The following is a 21418-nucleotide window of genomic DNA, read 5'->3' as shown; positions in this document are numbered from 1 at the left end:
GTAAATTGAGTCGTATTTTGTGTGAATCTAAAACCTGAAAATTTGTTTTGACATGGTTCTAATAATGAAATTGGCTTTTGAGTCAACTTTTTTTCTCTTTTGTACAACCTTAAGGTTTTATCCAAAGTTTATATTTATCTTTCCAAAAAAACATATATTTAATGGATGTTTAGCAGTGTCATTTAGATTTTAAGGATGTCAATCATGTCAACTGAGGAAAGAAAGTGCAATTTGAGATGTGTGATGGATAATGTCTACATAAATATTATCAGCGTTAATTTAGTTAAGTATTTAAGATAGTTATAAGTAATAATATTACTCTATTTAATTGGGTTTTCCCTTTGTAAAATTTTTACGAGTTTGAGATCGAAGCCTAGTTTTTAAAACTATAATTGCATTTCTTTAAAAATTGTTCATGTCAACGATTTATTTGTAGCATTTATTTGTGTTAAGTACATTCCTGAAAAGCATTTATTATTTGGTTGTTTTCAAAGGCTGAATTTTCACTTTGCTCCTAAGAAATTGCTTCCATTTGGTCATAAGTTAAATGATAGTTTTGTAGTTAGTCCTCAAATGATAACGCTTATGAATTATAAAGTTATTTGATCAATTTGTTTACAATGTCATGTTTGTAAATTCCAAAAAACCAGGTGGTTTTTAAGCCTTGCATTTTAGTAACGATAGATCAATTGGGATCCAGGTTTCCCTTTAAAATATTATTATCGAGTTCTTTTGAATTGACCTTGTCAGATAATGATTTAAAAGTCTGCTTAGGGTATGAATTGTTATTCTCTTTTCTCCCACTTTTTTATTTATGAGGATTATACAAGGGGACCAACGAGAGAAGCTAGTTGTTTTGTTTTAATAAATTCAGTTTTATATTTGGATTAAATTGAACTTTCAAAACAGTTTCTATAGTGCAACCAACTCAATAATATTCATTCAAGCTATATTATTTGAAAATGTTGGTGATGATACTAAAACAAAAAGTAGCTTAACCCTAAGTAGTTTGCTTGGAAATAAATCCAGTTTACTTTACATTGTAAGTGTCTTACGACATAAGGGGGTTAAACAACCCCTTCGCATCACTATATTTTGAAAATATGTACTACATAAGCCTTGGTTGATGTGTCTTACAGTAAATCTTACAGTAGTTTCATGGATAGTTTGTAAATATTCGTATGACTCAATGCAAATTAAAGTTAATTTGGTCTACTAAAACATAAGGCTGTTTAGTTATATAGACAACGCTATTTATTTGAGGTTCTATTTTATACAACACTTATACTTTGTCCACCGAATCTAGTTAGGTTTGTACTTAAACTTTTTATCTGATTTATATCATATTATTTAGATTTACTTAACACCATAAACCAAATAATTTCATGTGGTATTTATCGCTATTATTTTAAAATACTTTAGTAGTAAGGTAAGGTTGTTGAAATATTTGTGCATTATTTTACTTTTTATTGCATCGTAATTTTATAATTGGTATTTTCATTTTCGAAGTATTTTCATTGATGTTGAAAATAGTTGTTTTCACTATCAGCTTTTTGTTGTTAGAATCTAAGTTTAATTGAATCTAGTCATTATATCCGTTGAAATCTTGTTCTGTGCTTGTACGAACACTTCACTAGAATCGTCATATAGTAATTTTAAATAAACTGAAATGTTCTTTGAAAATTATTCTGTTTGGTTAAATTAAATTTGTAGAATAGTTGTTTTTTTTTTTGCAAACTCTGTTCAGATTTCTGGAATGAAAATTATACTTAATTTGTCTTTGGCGTATCAAATATCATATTGAAGCTCAAATTAAACACAAACAATTATTAGTTTTAATTGTCAGTTATGTTTTACACTTAATGTTATTTTTTGCTACGCACAAACAGTATTATACAGTATTATCAATGCTTTTTATTGTTGTATAATAGTTGTTACGAATTAGCATAAGAACCTTATGATATAATATATTTATGGATGTAGAAATAATTATTTTCTTTGCATCACAGTACCAAATATTAACTTTTATTACATCGCCTTTACACATTTATAGGGCAGATACTTTTAATTGTATTATTGACAGTTAGTGTTTTGTTGTCTATAACATGCACCTATAGTCAACCCGGACAAGTAGGAATGATGCAACTATTACAATGTTTTATTGTTTTGTATAGTACATTCTTATTTCTATTGTACATGCTGCTTCCCCCCCAGAAGGTAAAAATAAATAATAAAATCTTTCCCTAAATAGTGTATTTAACACCTTAATAATATATCACAACCACAAAAAACATTGTTTGATTACTAATTACTTGATTTCTTCAATTACTTAATTACTAATTGTTTGATTACTTGATTTCCAATTGTTAAGACTCTAAATACGATTGAAACCAATAAAGAATTAAATAATAAGGAATAATAAGGAAGTTCCAAAATTCTTTTGAAAGTGAATAGTCTAATTATAGACAAATAGAATACATATAGATTGTCAAAGGAAGGTTCCACCATGTGCCGCTAGGAGTGCCGTGTAGTTACAGCGCACACCGCTGCAGGCGAGGAGCCATATGCTACCAGCAGACACTGCAGCAGTGTGCGCCGTAACTACACGGCACTCCTAGCGATGGACACCAGAACATATGCTTACCGCAGCACTGCTGTCGGTCTATATTTATTTGATTTGTCTATAGTTATACTGTAATTTCATTAAATAAAATAGTTTTTTACTCCAAAATTTGCATAATAATCAACCTAAATGGAAAAGTTAAAGAAATTTAAGTTTTGACAGTGTTGTAGCAGGTTGTTGAACTTGTCCCATAATTTATTTTGATGACATTTATTTTCTCCTTGATATATTTATTTTTACAATTTTCCCAATCAGTTTTTCTTAACATTCTATGTATTATTTTTTCCTACTGCTTAGGATAAGATAATCAATTAAAGTTGGTGAACCGTTTTTCAGCCATATTAATTTGTCCTGTAGCACAATATAATGCCATATAATCATAATGCTATTGTCTGAGAAAGTGAGTGGTGCTTGGATCTGATTTGTTGCTGGTAGAGATTATATATTTGTTGCGTAGCTTGATTAGGTTTGTAGTATGCTATATAAATTAAATATATAGATTTTGTTAGGTGGTGATGTCAGGTAGGGGTGCTAGATATATTGGTCAGGTCTGTATTATGCTGTGTTCTGGAATGGAATGTAATGAATAATAATGAAACTTGACTTAAGTCTGCATTTAAAATATTTATAATTATATTATTCCACGATTACCAGAAAAATACCGGTATGGATCATAAACATAAACAAATGACGTTTTTGGCCCGAAAATAAACATTATTTAACATTGCTTAAATGGAACTGCCAAAACATATGTTCAATGCTATTAGTATAGGATTCGGGCCAACAACGTCATTTGTTTATGTTAATGATCCATACCGGTATTTTTCTAGTAATCGTGTGCTTTTTTTTCTCTAAGCGTTGTTTGATTTTCTCAAGGAAGAAAACTGGATTTAGTTCATTCTCATTCAAATCTTCACCTTCGTTCAAACCATATGTGTATTAACAATGACCCAACAATTATCAAAAAATATTACTAGGCTATAACTAACTGATTACCTACTATTACTTTGGTGTAATGTGTTACAAATTATTTTTACCATTTTATTTATCTTTATATTGGGTTGAAACCTATATTGTAACATAGAAGAAGTGCCTTACCTTCAAAAGTAAAAGGAATAGCTAATCATCGGAGGAAGGAATAGCCTATCAGAAAGGAAATTGTAGATTAAAAAGGTAAATGTTTACATATGAATTTTTTTACCGTACAAGTGCCTTTGTGGGAACAATAAATGTAGGTTAGGAAATTTCTTTGTTACACCGTTGAATCCATTGATTTTTTTCTCTTTTAGGCCTACCTATATTTGAACAGGAAAAAGAAACTCTTGTCATTTATGTTTTTTTTTTTTTTTATATATAATTTGTTTCCATTATTTTTTTTTCATTATCTTACTTAGCACGTTCTATTTGTCTTTCTGTTTTTTAAATACAGTATTTTAGAAACTCAGTTACAATCCAGTTTTCTTCCTGGACAACTTTTTCTCTGCAACATGTTTCTTTTAATTAGTTTTATCATTTACAGAAGTGTTTGAACAAGTGGTTTTAAGAATGGAAATTTTTTATGATAAAATAACAAACGAGCCATTTTAAACATTGTGTTAATGTTGGTCACAATTCGTGGTAAAACAAGCTGAGCAATCACATGTCATAAACTAAAAGGTTTGTTTAATTGGATTTAAAAAATGTGATAATTTTTACAAATTGACACACAGTTAAAAAACTAAAACCAAAGTGTATATTTTATGATTATTTTATGTATACAAGTAGCCTATTTTATACCAAACAGATTTTTAAGTCATCACATCTAAATACAAATTAAATAACCTTTTCCTACAGTCACCCGACAAAGTTGGCTTCCTTGTACTGTTTATAGTACAGAAAGCTGCTGATTGCTGCATATTTATACTTTGCCGTACGGTTTATACTTTGCCGCACATCAGGATTCCAACAAAACAACACAAAACAGCGTGGTTCTATTATGCACGTAATCTGTGTACGCTTGGAAATAGGTTGGCAACACTTAAAGATAATAATACTATGAGCAGCTGATTGACTATTATAATTACGATTTAACCTGTCATTTTGTGTTTATAGTTTATGTTCTCTGTTCGGTATTTCTGAACTTTTTGGACTTTTCTTTTAAACGTTTTTAAAACATTCCTACGATCTTAATAAACAAGAAAATACCTTTAAAGAATTTTTTTAGGCGCGGAAACCACTGCAAATTACAAAAATATAAGGAACTATGTTCTCAAGTCGCGGAGCACATTGCTTGCCGAGGAAAAAATTGCTAAGTGATACGGACCGGGGACTACTTTCTCTAGGGCACCATTTGTGTTGCCAACTGAACCTAAAAACGTGTTGTATAGTGTTTGAAAGACTAATTATTTATATGCTTTATAGTGACTGTAGGAAAAATATAATGTTTATCACAAGTGCAAAAGGCCTTTGCTGCACTCGAGATCATTCCGCACTCGCCTGCGACTCGTGCGTAAACGTTGCTCTCGTGTACAGCAAAGTGCCACTTTGCTCACTAGTTACACAAATAACTATTTCAACATCAGTTAGAAGTAGTTCCTCCTAATCTATTTCCTCAAAACCTTTGTTACCTTTGCATAAAAGCAGCTAGTATTATAATCTCTATTCTTGCCCAAAGTATTACCTTATATTTCCCCAGTACAATTAGTTTTAGATACTTTATTTATTTGGTACTTTCTGCTTAGGATATTTATTTTCACTATTTTATGTGTTGTAGACATACTATTTTTCATGTGTTTACTTATAAAGCTTTAATAAAATGGAATAATTTACATTTTGTGTTCCTTTGTTGCAAGCCTTTGAATTCAAATTAACACTTCACTTACATACAATTTGAATTGGGTCATATAAACAACATGTTTGATCAGTTGCTGAGGGTCTAAATCCCGGAAGGTCTAATTTGACCTTCGCCATACATTTTGCATTTTGGATGAGTAGCGGAAGGTCTATAATGAGAATTAGACCTTTTGCTACTCCATCCTTGATGTTCGCGTTTTGTCATCTGTAGCGGTCGGTCTTAATCATTCGTAATTAAGAGACATGAGAGTTAGTTGTGTTATTGACTGTGTGTACAGCCTTTCAACTCTGGCGACGCAATGCCCTTATTTTTAGACTTTCTGCTACAGATAACAAAATGCAAATAGTGGCATGAGGTATAATTCTCATTTTAAACCTTCCACTACTAATCCAAAATGCAAACTGTAGACCTTCCGCGATTTAGACCCTCAGCCACTCTCATTTTTTATAAATATTTATTTACAAAATATAGGTTGTGTGCCCAAGGAATGAATCCCACAAGGTCTAAAACAGTAGGCCTAACAGTGGATAAGTTTTCTTCATTGACAGTACTTTGACCCTCTGGGATTTAGACCTTCCACTCCTGCCCGTTGTCTCAACAAATATGTCCTAAAATGCAAATTGTATGCCACAGGTCTAATTAGACCTTCCGGGATTTAGACCTTCGGCAGCACTCCCCAAAATGTTCCTTAGTGCAGCGAAAACAACTGTTTACAATAGGCCTACCTGTGTTTCAGGGCTACAAGTAAGTTAGTTCTTTTAATTCCAAGTACGAAAAAATCAGTTTCAGTCCAGAACACCAGCCTAATCTAACCTTAAATTTGTCTGCTGATTTTGCCTATTTAGTGGGAAATAGTATTATTATCGTATTGTTATTAGTTTTGTTGTGCTTAATTATTATAATGTCACACTGTGAATTTTGTTTCAAACGTCACCAGTTTCATACTGAGAAATGTAAGTACTGTAGCTTTTTGATATTTTGAAGCTTGGCCCAGCTGTCCTTGATTATTGGGCTTTTAATGATCCTGGATAAAAACAGCTGGTTCTTGGTCATCAACAAAGCTGCTCAGATCATCTCACTCCATTCCACACTCTCTCTTCATCAACATTCAGCTTAAAATAAGCACCAAAAACTGTGTGTAGCTGTGTTAAATAATTGGATTAAGAACTAGACGTTCCATTCTCATTTTAAAGTTGCAGGGAGTTTAGAAAATAATTATTGTAGATAATTGATCTACAAAGTGCACTGAACCAAGACAAAATTTTAAATTACTGTAATCCATAGTATATTTTATGCTTCACCAACTCAGCAGCAACAACTAAGGGAGAACTTGAATTTAGGACAGCAGCACACTAAGTGAGGGGCTCATTCAGCTATGTTCTTCAAATAAAACAATTACAGCTGGTCAATGTAGAAGGGAGACATCAGTGTTTGTCTTGTTACAGAACCTGGTCTGTTGTGCTGTTGATGTGCTGGAAGGTAGAGGGTTGGTGCAGGTGGCCATCACCGTCGCAGAACTACTAAGGTTTCATCAGCCTCGTTCACCAGCTCACATCCCCCACCCACCATCCTGAGGGTAGGTTTTTTTAAATACTTAGGACCATTATTTAAAAAATCATTATTGCCTGAAACATACTGATATAGGTAGATTGATCTAAAACCCCCAAAGTACTGTTAGGTATGTTATGGTATTTAAGTCATATTTGCTAGTCAGTGGTAACTACCGGTCTCAATCAGTAATGTCTGTTCCATATTTGAGTTGTTAAAGGTATAAAATACTTTAATACTTTCTTATGAAATGGCGACCATACAATGTAGGTATTTTAAGCCAAGTATGAATGGAGATGAGTGTAGGATGAGTGGCGCGATCTTGTAGTCTTGTTAGTGACTAAGGCCGACATTCCTTAGACACAGCTGTTAATTAATAGCCCAAACAGCTAATGGCAACTAAGGGACCTACAGTTTATAGTGGAATCCGAACCACATTTTTTCCTTGGTATATACGAATTGGTCTAATTATCAGGATAGTACTGCGGATAGTCGTAATACTTACTAGTGCGGACGTTAATCCACACCAGGGAGTATCCCATCCACAGTGCATACCTATAAATATCCACAATCCGTGACCTCCTAGTAGCTGGATTACAGGACGACGCCACCCGTCCCAGTCTAACGATAATGAAGTTTACCTGAGTACTGCCAGAGATATCCTGTATGATTCTTATGGATTACATGTTTCGAGGACTTAAGTCCTCATCCTCAGATCTCGTACAAGAATATTTATTACTTTTTACACATATCATTTATCACACATTTTAAAACTACCTACTCAGCAGTGCTGATAATGATAGGGTAAACAATACAGCTGACAGAACTGGTATTTACAAGTTCATATGCGACAATTGCAACAAAATTTACATCAAAAATCACTTTATTCAACATTAAATATACGGGAATACATAATCATTGTTAAGAATAGTATTCTTCCAAATAGACTGCAAGTCCGTGCTTGAGGCAAGAGCTCTTAACAGCAGGAAACATGTATTGTCCATTGTCCATAGGTCAAACACAGGTGCACAGTTTATAAAGCAAGTAATCATCTAAAGTCCAATTTTTCTGCACATCTTGTAAATGAAAACCATAATTACAGTTATTTCAACAATCAATTTCCAGACTAACGCATTGTACGATACTCTAATAAAGAACCAAGAACAGCTGATGAACAAGGAGCAGAGAGGTACAAAGTCCATCGCCCAACCATCTTCCACATCACAGTCATGACCTTCACCTGTAACTGTGCGCACGCGGTCGGACATTAAAAGTTTTTGTCAGTAGGCCTACTCATTTTTGTATCATGTAAATGTCTACTTTTGTATATAGTATGTGTTTGTGTTTCTTATCTAAACTTTTGACAACTTTTTCGAAGTAACAGTGTAATAAATGTTCTTGTACGAGATCTGAAGATGAGGACTAAGTCCTCGAAATACGTCATCCATAAAAATCATACAGGATCACTCTGGCAGTACTCGGGTAATGTTAGACCTTTTATATAAATGTCTGGTCTATCAACCCAAAATACTACCACTAAGCTACCATATTTTAAAACGTCTCTATTAGCTCACTTTCTTGTCTGTTCAGTACAAATTTAGCAATAGATTTTAAACCAACTTCTCGATGAGCGATGAGCTAGAGACTTGAAACATAGCTCACAAATGGATGAAAATGCAATATTAAATCATTTTATTTTCATATTTTCTTTTCCTTAGGCTACGCCCCATGGGCTTCCAAATTTTTAATGTTAATGCACAATTTCTCCATTAACTTGAGTTAATTGTTACAGTTTGCTTATGTTTTAGTAACATTTCCTGCAATTTTATTGTTGTTTCTCCATGTTGAGCACATTGCTCCAAGTGTTCCTGATGACACAATTTAAACGATATTTGTCTATTTCAGGTTCCAGGAACTGGGTTTCATCTAGTGGCTATCATACAACCAATGAAAACTGAGAATCTCGTAGCATTAGACAAACTGTATTATATCTGTAGTTTTATATTTGATGTAACGATCTCGGGCTGTACTGCTGTTCGTTTTTGAATTTGTATAGTTGTGTCATCGAAACAAGTCTAGTGTATTTGTCCGAAATGTGAAATGAAAGGCCAACACTGTGGAAATATATTTTTATTTATTGAAGTAAATGATAATTGTAGGCAAAACTTGAAGGTTTTTCAAGTTTTTGGAGTTGCTCAAGAGTTGTGTTTTGTAACTTTTTTGCAACGTTATTTCTGTGATTATAGGTGTTAATAATTTTGTTGTATTATGTGTATTTGTAAACTTAACAACGGTAATTAACTGCCAGTTTAACCAATGATTCAGTTATTTTAAGAAGTTGATAATAATACTTAATGTCAAATTAATATTTATGTTAAAATGAGGGAGTTTATTATGTTCAGTTTGTACTTACTGAGTTGAGTGAAAAAGTGCAAAAGAATATTGTTTGGATTTAAGCATCTAGTCCAATATTTAGCAGAATTTAAACTTTAAATGTGCTATAGTATTTAGTTTACCTATATGCTTAAAGTAAACAAACGCTATACTGGTACAAGTTTTAAGAAAATAAATTTTAGATGGATATTCTGTTATGTAATGTTACTACAAACGTAGTTAGGACAATTTTTATAAGGCTTTGTAGAATTTTCAAAAGTTATAACCTACAAATTTTTTTTACAAACTGTACAAAAATTTACTGTGGGTACGGTAAATGTATTTATTTAATAACGCTACTATGTGAGATATTTTGTAAGCTGACATTTTTATAAATCCCAAAATACTGTAGGATTATTCAATAAACTGTAAGCAAGTCAGGGTGGATGAAAACTTTATTTTGATATGGATTCATATAGGATTTATACTGAGCAGAGAACAAAGGGTCGATAAAAAAAGTAGGAGCCTATTTCAAATTGACCAAGGTAGTTCAAACTAAACAATCCCTAACAGTTAACGATAATGTTAGAACTATAACCAGGTATTGGGAATTTAAGATACCTAACTTTTACCAATTGCCTAAAATGTGCCTCTTGCAGTAGCACTTACAAACATGAAAAATACTCAATATTATAATTACTGGTCTACTCAGGAAGTAGGCAGTAGTTGAACCCAGTGTGGTATGAATTTTCTAGTCTTAAATTTCTATTCATGTCCACCTCAGCTGTTTGATAACAATTGAATCATCAACTATGGATCTGCTAGCTAGCCTAATTTTTTTTACACTCATCTCTTTTGCCTACAAATAGGTTATTAAGTTAGTACTTTCTATGATCAATCTGTCTTTTTTATTTAGAGTAAAAATGAGTTTAGTGTAAATGGCGCAACATTTTGTTATTGAAGTTGCTCATTAAGTTACAATATTGCAAATGTGCTCTCTGTTATGTATTTCGTATTTCCTACCACTAAAACATAATATTAGTATCAAAATAAAGATACACTATACTACAATGTTAATGTTATTGTAACCCATGTTTTGAAGCAAGTTAACTTTTAGCGAATTTCCCATATAGGGAATAAGCTATTACCGTAGTACTCATGGTAAGACCTGGACCCGGGACCGATTTACTTTTTCGTTTTGAGGTCCCTAGAGACCAAAAACACCATCCGTTTAAATTCATATCTATATATATAAAATCCAATGTATGTATGTTTGTATATTTGTATGTTTGTCCTTTATGGACTCCAAAACCGCTCGACAGATTGTAATGAAAATTATTAAGCATTATTCAAGGATGGTTTGTGTGAAGTTTGGTGCAGATCCGTCAATAGGGCTCCGCCCCAGTGGCTCTGGAGTTTCCCATGTTAACCTTATGAGTACTCATATTTAAATGGAATTAAAGAATCTTAACAGCTGGTGCAACTAAACAATTAGATTCTGTGATGTTCAATAGCATTAAAAAGTTAATAGGTTTACCAACAGGGTGCAGCACTATATTTTTTTAATTTATGAGAACAGCTAATTTGCAACCAAAAGGTGAGTGAGCGTAGCGAACGAACTTCAACCTGGAGGCGAGTTAGCGTAGCGAACGAGCTAACCTGAAGGCAAGTGAGCGCTGCGAACGAGCTCCAACCTAAAGGTGAGTGAGCGTAGCGAACAAACTTCAACCAGGACGTGATTGAGCCATGCGAACGAGCTCATCTTGAAAATGAACGAGCATGTGACATAAAACCACAATAGGACAGGACGACGTTTGTCGGGCCAGCTAGTACAATAAATATAATCATCCCTACATGCAGGTCTCCCAGCGGGTAGATTTAATTATTCTTTCATTAATGTAGATCCAACCCGGGGATAATGCTGGGCGAATTATAAATACAATTTATTATTCTCAGCACAAGTCTCTTGGTTACCTTCAACACTTGAGACGTGGAGTCAGCGTGTTGTTTGGAATACATATTAAGTTAAACAATTTTGGTAGAGTGCAGGTGCAATACCACACATCTAGTTATTTATGTAAACACCCCAATTTTGCATTCGGTTGCAAGTAAAACAGATGATTAAAACCAATGGGATTGTTGTCTAAGGGAATAAATTTAAGCCAAGCTCGAAGTGACACTTTCTGTAAACAATAGAATCTTTGATGTCACTTTTTAATGGAACAAGATTTTTGACAGAAACACCGACGAATCAACACGTGTAGACTTCTCTTCCTATTGTAAATTTTGAAGCTCGTATTCCGTGTCTAGTTCATGTTAGACACTGATCGCTAGTGTCGACAACATTTTGTTTCTATTATTCAGCTCCAGTTGCCCTTATAGAAGGAAGCCAACTGCAAAATACAAATGTCAACTGTTTTAAATTTGTTTGGACTTACACCTTATGTAATTGACGAAGTGTATGTTACTTCATGAATGATACAGTTGGGAGAAATTTATTATTATCCCTAGAGGGAAATTAGGCAGTATTGTAAATCCTCTGGTCCAATCCAGGTGGGCTTTGCTCAACCCATTTCCCGAGGTGAACGGAAATGAGGATTGGAACTTGGCCAAGTCTTGGAGTGATGACTGGAAAACTTTCATAATAAAAGAGAAACTGTTTTCTATCCTGCTAATCCCATAAATGCTGGAATCCAATAATACCACAAATGCATTTTATAAAATTGTTTAGCATGCACAAGATATCTTTGACAAAATTAAATTTTAAATTCCGACGGTTTAAGTTGTAGTAATGCCCAGCCACGTAATTTACTCCCTCTGCAGATTTCTTGTTGTCTTCCATTATTTAAAATTATTTATTTTTTTGTTGTCTGTATTATTTAAATGGAAAATAAATACTTTATAGGCTACTTTACTTTAATACTTTTCGATGAAATGGCGACCATATAAAGTAGGTATTTTAAGCCAAGTATGAATGGAGATGAGTGTAGGATAGTGGCGCGATCTTGTAGTCTTGTTAGTCACTAAAGCTGACATATTCCTTAGACACATCTGTTAATTAATAGCCCATACAGCTAATGGTAACTAAGGGACCTACAGTTTATAGTGAAATCCGAACCACATTTTCGCCTCGGTATATACGAATTGGTCTAATTATCAGGATAAATCTGGGAATAAGGGAATATTTTAATGAAACTCCTAACTGGTTAAATGGAAATTCGTTTAGTCGGTAGTTTTGCTGCGGCGGGGGTATGTTTATTCCTATTTCAGCTACTTCAATCCAACCGAACGTTAATTCAAAAGAGTGTTCATATCTTAAAAAACGGGAAGGTCCACAACAGGAAGGTTCACAACACGAAGGTCTACAACAGGAAGGTCTACAACACGAAGGTCCACAACATAAAGGTCCACAACAGGAAGGTACACAACAGGAAGGTCTACAACACGAAGGTCCACAACACGAAGGATCACAATAGGAAGGTCCACAACAGGAAGGATCACAATAGGAAGGTTCACAACAGGAAGGATCACAACTGGAAGGTTCACAACAGGAAGGATCACAATAGGAAGGTTTACAACAGGAAGGTTCACAACAGAAAGGTTCACAAAACATTTATTATAGCTGCATTAAATAACATACTCCACTTCTTCCTGAACACAAAAATCTTCATACTATTCATTTGTTTTGTGGATAAAATCTATAACTTATACATGATATTTCAAAAGTTACAAATATATAACAAATGACCGTGTCAATCTCTGACAGCGCCGACAGGAATTATTTTTCACAATGAATAATGGATAAACAAGTGAATGTGTATTCGTCAAACTTGATTGGTCATGTCGAACAGTTGGAGTGTTTCATCCGCTAACAATAAAACATGTATACCTCTGTCAATAAATCCACTACTTCTTAAAGGAACAATAAACTTTACTGTCGGTTTTGATTATCAAAAGACAATATTAACTATTGAAATTCTACAGTATATTTAACAAAATAAAATGTTTATTTGTTTTATTTGTATTACATTTTTTATAGAATTAAATTCTGTGTTAAATTAGGTTGAATCCAAACACCCCAAATTCGTTCCGATAAAAGTTATCGAGAGACGTATTTGTTATACAAAATTAGGCATTTCTTATGATAAAATAAATATTCTGAAAATCTATATCACTAAACATCGCGGAAAGGTAAAGGTGTTGTTTGGTTCTTCATGATCTATCTAGTGGATTAAAGTGGATATCTCCAATGAAACGTTCGTTTAATTATAACAATTTTTTTTCGTATCCATGGAAACAAAATACCAAAAACTAAAATTTTCATGACTGACACAACTAAATTGCTCTTGATAAAAATTGAAAAATAAGAGTCAAATACAAAAGGAAGACAGGAACAATCAAGATTTTGAACTAAAGGATCATTCAAAAGCACGCCTATGGACTCACGCTCTACAAAGAGGCCACAGAACCCTACTCTGTAGTGTATCGGATACAAAGGAAAAGGACTATGAGGATTCTCCACTCAAACGATACAACGAAGAGAAACTCCATATTCTGAACGTCATCGTTGGTCAAGGATTACCAAACTCAGCAGGGAATTGTTCATTGGCAGAACCAACAGCCGAAAGATGAGTGCATTCGTCTGTTTCTTTCATTAAGTAACTTTATTAACATACACTTAATTGTAACGCGGTCAACACATTTGTCTTGGCTAACTGACAACATGTGCAATATTAAGAACCAGCGTCGTAGAACAAAATATTGTTCATTTGTCAGTTATCCAGACAATTACCTATAGTATTCGACACTGGTAGCCAACAATTTTATCAGCTTAAAAAAAAATGCAGCTTCAAATCAGAACACACACACATATACACTTAATTGTAATGCGGTCAACACATTTGTCTTGGCTAACTGACAACATGTGCAATATTAAGAACCAGCGTCGTAGAACAAAATATTGTTCATTTGTCAGTTATCCAGACAATTACCTATAGTATTCGACACTGGTAGCCAACAATTTTATCAGCTTCCAAAAAAAATGCAGCTTCAAATCAGAACACACACACATATACACTTAATTGTAATGCGGTCAACACATTTGTCTTGGCTAACTGACAACATGTGCAATATTAAGAACCAGCGTCGTAGAACAAAATATTGTTCATTTGTCAGTTATCCAGACAATTACCTATAGTATTCGACACTGGTAGCCAACAATTTTATCAGCTTCCAAAAAAAATGCAGCTTCAAATCAGGAGGTTGTGTATTTGTTGGTTATCAGGCTTCCGGCTACACTGCAAGATAGGGAATTAGTTTTGTTACATGCATTTTTACATAGGTCTCATAATTATAAGTGTACAATTTACTAATCACTGTGGATTTTCTAGCCCATGGCGAGGAGTGGGAGTCAAGTCCGTCGGATCAAGTGGATAACTTCCAGGGACTCTGTGAAATTACCGCTAGATAATCTCGAAGAAGAAGAAGAAGAAGGAGACAATAGCTATGGTCCATTAACATAGCATACAACCAGCAAATGCACTAGGAATTCTCGTAGCCTACACTGCATGTCTGATGAGTACCACCAGACTGTCCCTTTTCACTGCCAGAAGTTTCCTGCGATGTCGTGAAATTCTTCATCCTTAAGTAGGCTACTTGCAAAAGAAATTGGGACTTTGGTTCGAAACTTACAACTAGTAAAAAAGTCATTGAAATATGCAGCAAGACTTAACTGCAGATGCCTTGTAGGTGGTGGTACGCTGACAGAAAATACACAATCTTCATTGCACGGGTTACTACTTATTGTATCCAATAAACAATATGTTAAAAAACAACAGAGAACGAATTATTAATTAATATTTTTGTATTTAAAATTAACTAGGATATTTAGTATTTAAAATAGTACAAAGTTTAATAATATTAATTTTTGATATGAACTAAACTATTTAACAAAAGTGTGTAGTGGACAGGTAAAAATCAATGATAAGTAACGTCCTTAATATGATATGAGAAGAGAATACTCGAAGTAGGGCAAAAATATTTCCAAAAGATAAATAGGAAAGTTCTTGAAATCTAATATATAAAATTCTCGTGTCACAGTGTTTGTCTGCAAACTCCTCCGGAACGACTTCACCGATCGTTATGAAATTTGGTGTGTAAATTCTGTAGGTATGCGAATCGGACGTAAACTATTTCCCGTTTCGAAATTCTTAAAAGGGCTCCGCCCCAGTGGCTCTGGAGTTTCCCATGTTAACCTTATGAGAAATGGAATTAATTAATCTTAACAGCTGTTTCAATAAAACAAGTTGGTTCTGTTCTATGATGTTCAATAGCATTAAAGTTACAAGGATTACCAACAGGGTGCAGCACTATTATTTCTTTTACATTTATGACAACAGCTAATTTGCAACCAAAAGGTGAGTGAGCGTAGCGAACGAACTTCAACCTGGAGGCGAGTTAGCATAGCGAACGAGCTAACCTGAAGGCAAGTGAGCGCAGCGAACGAGCTCCAACCTAAAGGTGAGTGAGCGCAGCGAACGCACTTCAACCTGGAGGCGAGTTAGCGTAGCGAACGAGCTAACCTGAAGGCAAGTGAGCGCAGCGAACGAACTTCAACCAGGACGTGATTGAGCGATGCGAACGAGATCATCTTGAAAATTAAACGTAACGGTACTTAAATTATAAATAGTCAAAGGCAAGACAACGTCTGCCGGGTCGGTCTGTCTTAGGGGAAACCTATAACTTAGGCGATACGAAGTTCGCCGGGTCAGCTAGTACTACTTAGTAAAATTAAACCAGGTTATTGGGCTGTATAAGTTAAAGACAAAAACAATGTATAGTATAGTTGTGTACGTCTAAGTTGGTCACACATGTCGATAGTCCTTACATTTACCAAGCAAAAATAAAAAATAATAAAATACAGGTATTGATTTGGAATATGTGTCTTATCAATATTGTATTTGATACATCTCTAATGTATTCCTATTTGTGATAACTTATTACAATTAACTATGGGTTAAAAGGAATATCATCTTTAATATATATCCTAATATATATACGTGAAGGCGATTTCTACGAACCACAACTCCGCCGTTAATAATGGACGGATTTTTACAAACGATGTTTAAAATTTAAGTATTCTTTGTATAGACGCCCTCTTTCACCAATTCCTGTAATAAAATTCTTCGGGCTTTTCCCCACAGGCCATCAAAATCTCCATGAATTCGTATAAAGAAAGGATTTCGTTCACTTAAACAGACGATTGATTTGTATTAATTATAGCTGTTCATAGTAAACACACGATACACACAAGTGCGTTCGTTTTCAGAGTCAGTTTATTTTCAGTTTCGATAACTAAGTGGAGTGGTTGATGACATTATCTTTTAAGACATCGGAAATTATGACTGTTGTTCGTTTTGAAACAACGCCTGTAATACTTTGCAATTGCTCAAATTCGAGCAACAGGTGCACTAGTATTTATAAGTGTCCGTTAGCGCGATAACTCGAGCAAAAATGATAAGATTTTGATGAAATTTGGTACAAGCGTGTAATCCTACGTTTATTCGAACGAGTACGCGATCCAGCATAATCGGACCATGGGAACGGGGGTTTATGGTTCCTAAACCGTTTTGTAGAGCTTAAAAAAAGAAATAATTTAGTATATTGAAGCGCTGTTGTATGCCTAACGGTCACGGAGAAAATTCAAAAATAGTGTAATTTAAAATTCCCATGTTATTCTTATGGAGAAAATGACAATTGTTGTAGTTTACTTGTTTATGGTTTAAAATTTGGCAAATTTATTTATTTCATCCTATACTAATGACGTATGGTCAAAAACACTTTTTACCTTCCTCGTAGCAGCAAACCTAAGCACTCGTTAAATATAATGTTATTTAAATAGGGAATAAATATGTCTTATTTATGGAAATATTTTAGTAAAAATGTAATCAGACAAGTTGAAATTTGCTTAGTCTACAGGTTTGTTGCGGCGGGGGTATTTTATACTACAAATACTATCACCTAACCTAGGTGAATTCAGGTGAAGTGATCATCTGCTTAGTTGCAAATTATTCTTGCTTTGGTGTTCTTTTGATTGTAAATATGAGTACTCAGTGAAATGAAATGAAATGAAATGAAATGAAATGAAATGAAATGAAATGTGTTTATTGTCTTGTGAATTTATACAAATTATTGACAATGTCCGAAAAACTGCTAAAACTAGCATAGTCAATATACTAACTAAACTATAAACTAGCATGAATACAATATACAATATTTACAAGAGTACTACACACAAGGAGACATGTTACAATACATACTTTAATATTACAACCAAATAATCTTATTGTTCAGAAAAATGCAAGGCATTTAGAATAATGAAAGTTATTAAACCCCATAACCAACTAAATCCAACAGTAATTTGATAAATTTGCTAGCTCCTACTTAAAAATTAATAAAAGGCATTTCAAAAAAATCTTTTAGAGAATAAAAAGGGTTGTTCAAAAGCCATTTGTAGAATTTAGATTTAAAAGTTTTATTAGGATATTTTGTTATTAAATGTATTAGCTTGTTGTATATTTTTAGTGAGATTACAATATGACTTTTAAGTTTTAGACAGTCTAAAAAAATCTATGGTAGCAACGTTTTTATTCCTTGTATTATGAACATGAGAATTTTGTTTGATAAGGTTGGGATTTTTTAGAATATATGATACAGAGTCAAATATATAATAGTATATTACGTTACTAGTCCTGAAAATAAGTGTTTACCGGACGAGTGTGGTCGTTCCCGTGCGAGACGAAGTCGAGTACGGGATTACCATACGAGTCCGGTACACACATTTTGGACGAGTTACGTACGATAGTTTACGCCATACTACTTAATCCGTAATTCTTATATATTTCCACCTACTAAAGGACTAATAATCACTAGTCATAACCTCTGAGAGAGGTTATGTTTTTGTTTATAACCACTAATTGCCATGAAAATACAGTATAATCAGCTGATTGGTGTCCGGTAAAACTCATTGCAGAACAGTAGTACGCAATGAAACCCCATTTGAATAAGCTGGCGGCAAACAGCTGTTTTCTGGACTAAATCCTTGCGTGGAAAGTTCATCAAAATAATGTAGTGTGGCGTAAATGTTAATTACTGTTGGAATTTGTAGCTGAATGAACAGGGGTTTACAGTGTTCCTGTTGGGGTTCACAAGATATGATTCTAACTAACTTCTTTTGTAAGACTAAAATTTCCTCTATCCTACTGCAATTTCCGTAAAAGATAATATTGTATCTGAAAATGGATTGGAAATAAGCAAAGTAGGCTGTTTTAATATAATTTTGATCTATACAATGTTTTAGTTTAGTTATAAGACAAATTACCCTTGAAAGCTTAGAACTTATGTAATCTATATGATCTCCCCAAGAAAGGGTCTTATCCAGATAAATACCAAGAAATTTAACATTGTCTACATAACCATCCAACATATTTGATTCACAGGGTCTAAGGCTAAAAACAATTTTTTGAGTTTTATCTTTGTTTAAGAGGAAGCCGTTTGATTCAAACCAAATAGAAGCTTCATTGATTGAGTTTTGAGCTAACTCTTGAAGTTGTTTAAGATCGGGATTAATATTTAAAAATGTTGTATCATCTGCATACAAATAAGTTTTACTGGTTATACATTCTGGGAGGTCGTTAATACAAATTAAAAATAATAGAGGACCTAGAACAGATCCCTGAGGCACGCCATATTTCATTTTTAATTCTTGGGACCATTCTCCATCAATATTGACTTTTTGTATTCTATTGTTTAAGTATGATTTGAAAAAAGAAAGTGGAGATCCGTTGATACCATAAAAACTTAATTTCATTATTAGGTCATCATGGTCAACACAATCGAAAGCCCTACTCAGGTCGCAAAAAGTGGCCTGAGCAAGTGACTTCCTCTCAAAGACCATTAGTACCTCATTAATCAATTTATCTATTGCGTCTGATGTACACTTGCCCTTTCTAAATCCAAATTGTGATACACTTAAAAAGTTGTTTCTTTCAAAAAAAGAATTCAGCTGGTCAAAAACCATGATTTCAAACAATTTTGATACTACAGGAATGATTGATATTGGGCGATAACTTTCTGGAATATCTTTTTTACCTTTTTTAAAAATAGGACAGACTCTGGTGACCTTTAATTCATCTGGAAAGACACCCTCAAGGAGACAGAGATTAAAGCAGTAAGATAGAGGTTCAGCTAGATTACCAATAATCTGTTTAAGCAAACTATTAGACATGAGATAAACATCATTACTGCTAGAGTTTTTTAGTTTTTTTGTGGCTTTTATTAGATCATTAGGTGTGATAAAATTCCAGAAAAAAGGTACAGGAGTAATGGAAGAATTATTAACTAAATCTTTTGAACTGTAAGCATTACTAACAATTTTCATTTTTATGTTTTCAATTGATTCAATGAAAAATTTATTGAAAACATCAGGAGATATTTTGGGGTTTTTTGTATTGATTAAAGAATTGCTACTGGTTTTAATGATTTGCCAGGCAGTTTTACATTTGTTATTACTTTTTTCTATGAGATTTGTGTTATATTCTATTTTGGCCTTCTTAATTGAATGCTTATATTGATTTTTTAACCCATTATATGCTTGTTTTGTTTCATTTGAAACGCTTTGACTATTTTTTACTATTTTATCTAGAAAAATTAATCTTTCTTTCATAACTCTTAACTCACTATTATACCAAGCATTACAATTATTTTTTTTTTGAATTTTCAGTTTGAATTTTTATTACTTTAGAAAAATAAGAAATGTTATCTTTTAAAACTTTGAAAAAAACTCTGAACGTATCTTCTGCTGTTGAATTTATACAATTAAACACTTGTATCCAATCATAAGTGCCAAGCTTTTCTACTAATAAACCAACCGAATCTTTTGGCAAAATTACTTTAGAAAAAGAGTTTAAAGCAGCATATTGATTAACACAATCCTTATCCAAATTCAAAGTCAAATTAATTAGAAGACCATTATGGTCAGAGAAGGGGAAATCAAATACTTTACAGCTTATATTTGCGTTTTTACTACAATTTGTTAATACATTGTCCAGGCAATTGTTGCCTCGAGTGGGGGAGTGATTTAAGAAGTGAAAATTGTGCTGGCGTAGTATATTAAGAAATTGTTTAGAGAGGTAGTTGTTCTGAGTCAAGTCAAAACTTTTATTAAAGTCTCCTCCGATGATTGAAACATAATTAGTCCAACGAGAGAGATGAGTTAATAATTTATCAAAATTTTCAAGAAAAACCACAGGGTTGCCCGAAGGTGAGTGGTAGACAGAGACGAAAATTAATTTAAAAGAGTTTAGTCTAGAGTTGGGTTAGTGTTCATTCTAAGATTTAGGTTATAAGGATGAGTTCATAGTTCATCATTACTACATGGTTGACAAATATTATATACAACGTTGAACTGATAGTTCTAAATTACAACTTCTGGCTGTCCATTTCAGTTTGTAGCAGTCAAAGATGTACATGACTTAATAAATAATGTTACCACCAACTGTAAGTGGTCAACTTAAAAAGTTCCAATGCCAGATACTGCTTATGGGACTATACATAAAAAATAAATTCTATTTAAATACAAATTGGTATGATACTTTGAAATCGGTTGTAAGCCGGTTACTTCAAGTTTATGTTCAAATCTGAACTGATAGTAGTAATAATAGTTCCGTTCAATCGAACCTCGCAGAATACCAGTTGAAGTTTTACACAATTGTTTTTTTTTTAATCTCTGGTTAAAGAGTAAGTTTCCCAACTAAAGCCTGAGTTAAGGTCTACAGCCGCCAAAAGAGTTCCACAACAGTATTACTTCATAACACATACCGAAAGTGGTCTTTCCGGTGCACGCTAAAGATTCGATAGTTCTAAATTACAACTTCTGGCTGTCCATTTCAGTTTGTAGCAGTCAAAGATGTACATGACTTAATAAATAATGTTACCACCAACTGTAAGTGGTCAACTTAAAAAGTTCCAATGCCAGATACTGC

Source organism: Macrosteles quadrilineatus, unplaced genomic scaffold (assembly GCF_028750875.1).
Source record: "Macrosteles quadrilineatus isolate MER2022 unplaced genomic scaffold, UCM_ALF_1.0 Scaffold_8__2_contigs__length_117827958, whole genome shotgun sequence".
Classification (NCBI taxonomy): Eukaryota; Metazoa; Arthropoda; class Insecta; order Hemiptera; family Cicadellidae; genus Macrosteles; species Macrosteles quadrilineatus.
This window is presented reverse-complemented; position numbering follows the sequence as displayed.